This window comes from Mus caroli, chromosome 4 (assembly GCF_900094665.2).
Source record: "Mus caroli chromosome 4, CAROLI_EIJ_v1.1, whole genome shotgun sequence".
Lineage (NCBI taxonomy): Eukaryota > Metazoa > Chordata > Mammalia > Rodentia > Muridae > Mus > Mus caroli.
This window is the reverse complement of record NC_034573.1, coordinates 38,471,347-38,479,053: the sequence shown is the minus strand read 5'-3', so window position 1 is coordinate 38,479,053 and position 7,707 is coordinate 38,471,347.

Genomic DNA, 7,707 nt, shown 5'->3' with positions numbered 1-7,707 from the left:
ATCAGTTCCCATCCACTCACAGCAGGCCACATCACCTCACCAGGTACGCAGCTTCAGCTAATCAGGGCAGCAGGGGTATATCTCCACCAAAATGGATTTACCAGTAACCTGGTACACCTGCGCAGCTCTCACGATGTTTGTGGTTTATATGAGGAAGTCAGGTGCAAGTCATACGACTTAGCTGCAGTCCCTGGGGCCTTTGGGACTGCCGCCACACCCGCTCCCCACACAGATCTACCCCATGGACGAACAGTTGGAGTGCATGAAGGGACTGGCCCTACAAATCCAACACTATAGGATCTCCATGACATAGGGCAACAATAGGTTATCAGAGAGGAGTCCCAATTCCAGTATTGACAGCATTGACAGAGTAGCAGAACCAAAGGCCTCGGACCAGCAAAGAAGTGTGGACAAAAGGGTGTACAGTGGGACACATGTGACACACTACATCTTCCATAACAAGATATTTTTTTTCCTCTGTTGATGGAGAGTTTGCAAGGGTGGAGGGCAGGTACAAAAGAAGAGGAAGATAAGTGGGATTGGGATGCATGATGGGAAATTCACCAATAAATAAGTAAGTAAATAAATAAATAAATAGTATTTTTAAAAGGATTATTTGGAAAATGACAATAATACATCAAATGCATTCGCAATATTTTCAAATTTCAATTAATATTCTTTCATGGTTCCAAAGATACATGACTAATGAGCATTAGTTAGAAATTCGACCTCAGGCCTGAGGAGATGGCTCAGTGTGTAGAAGCCCTTGAGTTTTGACTCCCAGAGCCTACCTAGAAAGGTGAACTGGAAGTGCTAGCGTGGCTGTTACCCCAGCACCTCGGGAGCAGAGACAAGAGAATGGCTGGGGCCGATGAGTGCATGCGTTAAACTATGCGTACACATATATACCGTGAGTCCTTGCCCCAGTTAAGAATGCATCTCATAAGCATGCGTATTCAGAAGGCCAGGGCTTCTGCTCCCAGTGTTGGGGTGTTCATGCTGCATCATGGGACCCTCAAAGTCAGCCCCAGCAAACAGGTCTCCATCTCCTGCCCTCTCTATGTGAGACAAAGGGGAGCCAAATTCCAATGCTGTACCCCTGTGTGGCATGGACTACGACTGGAGGTTTGAGCAGTGGACATGCTATGCACACGGGAGAAAAGATAGCTTTATTTCTCAAACAGCTCCCATCAGATAGCACGCAGTGCCTGTGTTTCTTACCCAGCAAAGTGGCCTTGGGAGTCTCTGTTTCCTTGTTTTGCTCCATGTTCTAATTCAGACGCCAAAGCTACTTGCTAATTGTCAGGACACTTGGGACAGCCTCACAGAAGGGCTGAGGACAGTGTCACGACAGCAAACAATTCATTTCACTCTTGCCTACACGTGAGTCTAGGCATGATATGCACAAGACACAACACTGAAAACCAGACAGGCCTCGCTAATCAGGCTGTATAGTTTTATTGTTTTTAATATTTAATCAGATTTAATCAGATCTTTTAAAATAAATTTTAAATCCAAACTTTATTAGAATAATTTAATAAAAAAATGTAATATATACTAATCATAACTTGAATTTTTGCCTTTTCACCTTCACAGATAAGTTTAAAGTGTGTGTAGTGTGTGTGTGTATAAGTGTAGTATGTGTATGTAGTGTGTGTGTGTGTGTGTGTGTACTGTGTGTATGTGTAGTGTGTGTGTAGTATGTATAGTGTATACTATGTGTGTGTAGTGTGTGTGTAGTGTGTGTGAGTGTGTGTGTGTGTGTGTGTGTGCTGTGTGTAGTGTGTGTATGTGTAGTGTGTGTGTGGTATGTGAGTGTGTGTGCATGTGTGTGTGGAGTGTGTGTGTATGTGTGTGTGTAGTGTGTGTGTGTGGGGGGCATGCTCTTCCATGTATAAGTCTGAGTTTTATTGGAACATCTGTCTTTCATGGTATCGCTACCTTATTTTTTGAGGTCTCTTACTGAAGGTCATTGTTTTGGCTAGATGGGCTGGCCAGCAAACACCTGGGTCCTGACTCCTCATCCCCAAAGCTGGGGCTAAAGGCATAAGCTCATATGCCTGACTTTTTAAGGGTTCTGGGGTTCAAACTTATGTTCTCCTACTTAAAGAGAATGCACTTAACCCACTAAGCCACATCCTCAGCTTGTTCTCTCTCTCTCTCTCTCTCTCTCTCTCTCTCTCCCTCCCTCCCTCCCTCCCTTCTTCCTTCCCTTCTTCTCCTTCTCTCTCTTCCTCTCTCTCACTTTCTCCCCCTCTCTCCCCCTCTCCCACTCTCCTTTCTTCCCTTCCTCTCTTCTTCCATGTCTTCTTCTCTCCCCCTTCTTCCCTCTCTCCCCATCTTCCTTCTTCCCTTCCTCCCCCTCTCTCGCATGATCTGTAGCCCCAGACGCCCTCTGTCTTCAATATTCTGGGATTACAGGGGTGCACCACCATGCCCTTTAAAGCTTTTAGAAGAAAAGTAACCCAATAAAAATAATTCTAAGCACAACTGTGGTGGTCCCCGCCCTTAATCCCAGCACTCAGGACAGGAGACAGAGGCAGGTGGATCTCTATGAGTCCGAGGCCAGCCTGGTCTACAGAGTGAGTTCCAGGACAGCCAGGGCTACAGAGAAACCCTGTCTTGGCAAAATAGTAGTAGTAGTAGTAGTAGTAATAGTAGTAGTGGTGGTGGTAGTAAATAGTGAAATAAACAGTATGTTATACCCAGCCTTACTCGTGCCCTGTAATGTTATTAGGAGAGAAGATGACTGGGTGGGGGGTTGGTCATGGAACTGTGAATTTTCGTTTTATTTTATTCTTTTATTTTTCCTTTGTATTTTTCTAGACTTTTGTTCAATGAAAAATAAAAACAACTATTTCTAACAAAAAAAATTAAGCTAAAGGATCAGAGCTCAATTAAATTAGCAAAAGGAATTTTTTCTTCAAAAACAGACGCTGCTTCAGTGAGTGCTATTTAAGACTTCCGTGTCCAATGTTTTGTGTGATTAATCTGTACAGTGATTTCTGGTCTTCAAAAAATCATTGGAACTTAAAAATATTTTAAACCTTTTATTCTCACTCCATCTTTCTAGTGACTAAACATGGAAGCTGAATAATGAGAGATGATGAAGGTCAGAAATGAGCTTACAGAGAGATTCATGAATTGTGTAGCTTCCCTTTAGTTCATTGTTCCTATAAGATCAAATACACGGTGGAGATCACAACGAAAAAGGAAGGAAGGAAGGAAGGAAGGAAGGAAGGAAGGAAGGAAGGAAGGAAGGGAGGGAGGGAGAAGAGGGAGGTAGGAAGGAAGAAGGAAATAGGAAGGGAGGAAAGAGAAGGGGTAGGTAGGAAGGAAGAAGGAAAGAAGGAGAGAGAAGGAGGATGGAAGGAAGGCAGACAGGCAGGGAGAGAGGAAGGAAGGAAGGAAGGAAGGAAGGAAGGAAGGAAGGAAGGAAGGAAGGAAGGAAGGCAGGCAGGCAGGAAGGAGAGAGAAGGGGTAGGAATTCACCAATGATGTTTTGTTGGTGGTGATGGCTTTTTTAGACAGGGTTCTCTGTGTAGCCCTGGCTGCCCTGGAACTCGCTCTGTAGACCAGGCTGGCCTCGAACTCACAAATATCTGCCTGCCTCTGTGTCCCAAGTGCTGGGATTAAAGGCTTGAGCCACCATACCTGGCATAAAGTATCTTTTTTGACAGTCATGTCAGCTCTCCAGCCTACTCAGTAGCAACTGGAAGAGACTTTCTGCCTTTCTCCAAGGGAAAGGTTTCTAATTCTGTCCCCAGTCCTCATAAGCACTCAGACTTCCAGCAGGTGGGACCCTGGACTGTAGTCCACCCTGAAATGCCTGCTTAGCTGGTATCCCTAGGCCTTACGGTGAGCAGTGAATGAATGACTCAGCAAGCTGACCCTAAATGCCCTGGTGTCTAGTCTTCCAGTGGACAGTGCTCTCAGTACTCATTCCTCCCTGAGTATTTAGCTCCATGCCACTTCAGAAACTACCACTGTCCCTGGAACTGACCTTAGTCATGCCCACACAAGGGGAATCTACTCACAGCCTCACATTGTAGGGTCTTCTTTGGAGCATGATCAAACACAATGGCTGTCTGGGAGATGCCTTTAAGGTTCACTGAAGCTGGGGTGGTTCATCTCATGCCTGTGAGCCCAGCACTAGGAAGGCTGTGGCAGGAGAATTGTGAGTTCCAGACTAGCTTGGGCTACATAGAAAAAAAAAACCTGAAAAATAACACAAAACAGTTCTTAGAAGAAATGCACTTGGAGCCTAGCAAATAGGCTTTTCCCACAAAGGGACCACGTTGAAGGGAAAGCCTGCACTCCTATGAGAAAATAAAAGTGGGCATGGGTGGGCCAGGCAGGGTGTTCTCACTGCAACCCACTGAGTCTCAGGGGTGCTCTCTCAGGGACTGTGCCACCGGGGTCCTGGTGTCTTAGGGACTGTGCCAATGGGTCAACTGTCACCAGACAGTATCCTCCTGCTGAGGGGACTCTAGCCAGCTTCCTACCCTTCCTGTCTGAAAGTGAAAAGAGGCATTCTCTCCTTGTCAGATGTGCCTGTCTGTCTGTACATGTCTGTGGGTGTGTGTGTCTGTGTGTGTGTGTGTATGTGTCTGTGTGTGTGTGTGTGTGTGTGTGAGAGAGAGAGAGAGAGAGAGAGAGAGAGAGAGAGAGAGAGAGGAGAATGTGTGCACTGTTGTGTGCTTGGTGCTTCCAGAGGCTAGATGCAGTACGGGCTCCCCTGGAATTAGAGTCACAGGCAATTTTGCGTTTCCAGATTTGGGGTGTTTGGCAAGTGCTCTCCTGCCACTTAACAGCTGAGCCATCTCTCCAGTCCCTATAATGAAGCCTCTGTTTCCACAGGTGACTGAGAACGTGCCCTTAAGGACTGGCATGCGGTCACATAGCATTCATGAAGCAAACTTTCTTCTCAGGACCACCACACAGACTAAGCTGTTCACTCACACTGTGGCATTTAAAACTGAACACACACATACCCTGCCAAGGGACAAAGGGACATCTTGTTGGTGTTAGTGTTTTTATACCCATCAAGGACAGAGAAGATGGCAGTCCTTTGTTCATCCTAGCTTAATGCCTGCCTAAGACTCATAAAGAAAAAAAAAGTCAAATCACATGCAGGCAGCACAGCACAGGAGGAAGAGACCGAGATCTGTAGACCACCATGCTACCTACAAACCCGCTCTCCAGCGCACTGCACAGGTGGGCTGTAGAGACCCACTTGTTGCCACACCGCACAGCTCCGATGGAGGATGTTTCCCAGAGACCTGCCATCCGTGTGGTATAACAGATGGCTCAGTGGTTAAGAGCACTGACTGCTCTTCCAGAGGTCCTGAGTTCAATTCCCAGCAACCACATGGTGGCTCACAGCCATCTGGAATGGAATCTGATGCCCTCTTCTGGTGTGTCTGAAGATGGTGTACTCACATTCATAAAATAAACAAATAAAATAAATTTAAAAAGAGAGAGAGAGAGAACACAAAAGAATATAACCAAGAAGATAATGGGGAGGAATAAGTTTTGACAAAATATATAGTTTATTTAGCCCAGCACAGTAGTGCTGGCTCTGGCTGAGAGGGAGTGGGTAAGCCAGCCCTGAGGACAGAGTGAGGGAGATCTGACCCTGACACTCCTCTGCCATGAGTGGCATTGGTGATGCCCTTTCCCCCTCCCCACCTGCAGCAGCTGGCAGAACTGGCCCTGAGGTCATGATAGTAGGTGAGCTGGCCCTGCACCTTGTCTGGGCAGCACAGCAGAGCTGGCCCTGATGGTGAAGACACAGGTGAGCCACCCCTGAGGAGAGCTAGCTGGCCCAGCCTTTCACAGGCTGCAGCACTTGTGGAAGAGTGGGTCCCCTATACCTTGAGTGGACAGCACCGTGAAGCTCCCTCTGGAAGCTTAGATAGGGGTGAACCTGCCCAGAGGGCATGAGCACAAAAGAGCTGACCCTGCCTCCTGCCGGTAGCAGCATTAGATGGCCTCTCTGGAGCAGTGCTGGAGAGCTTGCCCCAGTGCTGTGGATAAAGGAGCCCCAATGGGCTGGCCAGCTCAGTACCACCCAGATCCAGAACTCTGAATTGGCACACCCCAAAATATATATCATCTACAAATGGTTGGGATATGTGAAAGGGCCAGCCCTGCTGTCCCAAAGCTCCAGATTCTCCATAACCGGGAACCCCTTTGTGCTCCCCAGGCCCCTGCCTCACTTCCTGCTTCACTCTCCTGACTCCTCCACTGAGACCCACCCAGATCCCACAGTTGAGGGTGCAGCTGACTCCCTTACAGTCCTTGTCCATTTTACACGACTACTAAGTGGACATAGGTCACCCTACCCTAACGGAGATGCTATGTACTTTACCCTCTGCTCCATCTCTAGCACACAGCGTGGGCTCTGCAAACCTTAGAAGCAATGGACTAGATGACTAAGGAGAAAGTCGTCTCGTGATCCTTAATCTATAATTACCCCACTTTCCCAGCCAAGAAACTAAGGCTAAAAAGACTGAGGAATGTGCTCATAGGCTCAGCTACCTTCTGGTGGAACAGAACAGGAACCCACCCAGAGCTGCAGTCCCTGAAAACCAAGATCTCATCCCCACATCCCCCAGGGCTCCAGCCACTTCCAGGAGCCCAGGATCCGCAGATTCAGCTGGTTCTCATTATGTCCTCAAACTGTACACTGTTCGAGTTCTGTTTCTGTCCTGCATTTGTTTTCTTTCCCATCTCTGCCTTCTCACGCCTGCCCCACCCCTGCCCCCGTGCCCCACCCCGTCCCTCCCCTCCCCCACTCTCCACGACTTGGGAGACAGGCAAAGACCTGGCAAGACTTTAACAGAGAACGTCTTAGAATAAAGGAAAGGGGGCACCGCCATCATACCCAGGGCAACCAGAGAAAAAGAAGGGTCCTGCATCATATCCAGGGGACCCAGAGGTAAAGAAGAAATAAGAAGTGTGCTTTCTCTCTTTACGCCTGTCTCTAATAGAGAAGACAACAAAATTAGATGAAAAATGAAATCAGCTGCTGGGGAGGAAGAAAGCAGGTATCTGGAAAAGCTGGGAAAACAGACATAATAAGCGCCATTTGCAGCTGGCCCCGCCCCCCTTCCACAGCAAAGAGCAGCCCCAAGTGTAAACAGATTTGAACACTAAACTTAGCGGACCATATACAATTATTTCTGGGGAGAAATGGATGAGCGCTTGGTTAGACAAATGGAAGAGGTGTGAATGAGTCTTAACACTCTGATCTAGCAAAATGGTCCTTTGAAATTAATGGAACAAAAAATTATACTGGGGAAAAGCAGCAGCCAGAAGAGCGGGCACTAAAATAGGAACCATGAAATGAGAACGCATTCTTATGAGTACGAGCGTAATGAAACGAATTTAAGAAAAGGTCAAGTTCGGGAGACGACCGGATGGGCCGCGGCGCCACAAAACCCCTAATTTGCTGCGGTATTTGAAGCCCACAGCTTTAGCAGGTACGGAATCCATGAGAAATTGTCTATTCCATGAGCTTTCTCTGAGGCTGAAGGGTCTCAGGCCCAGAGAGGCTGGACAACTGCACATGACCACACAGCTTGGTAGGAACTCGACCTCACGCTGCATTTATGCACATATAGATTAAAGGAAGTGGCGCGCTTCCCCCTGCTTTGCTCTGTTTGAGTGACAGACATGTTTCATGGTTCAGAGAGGCAGGAA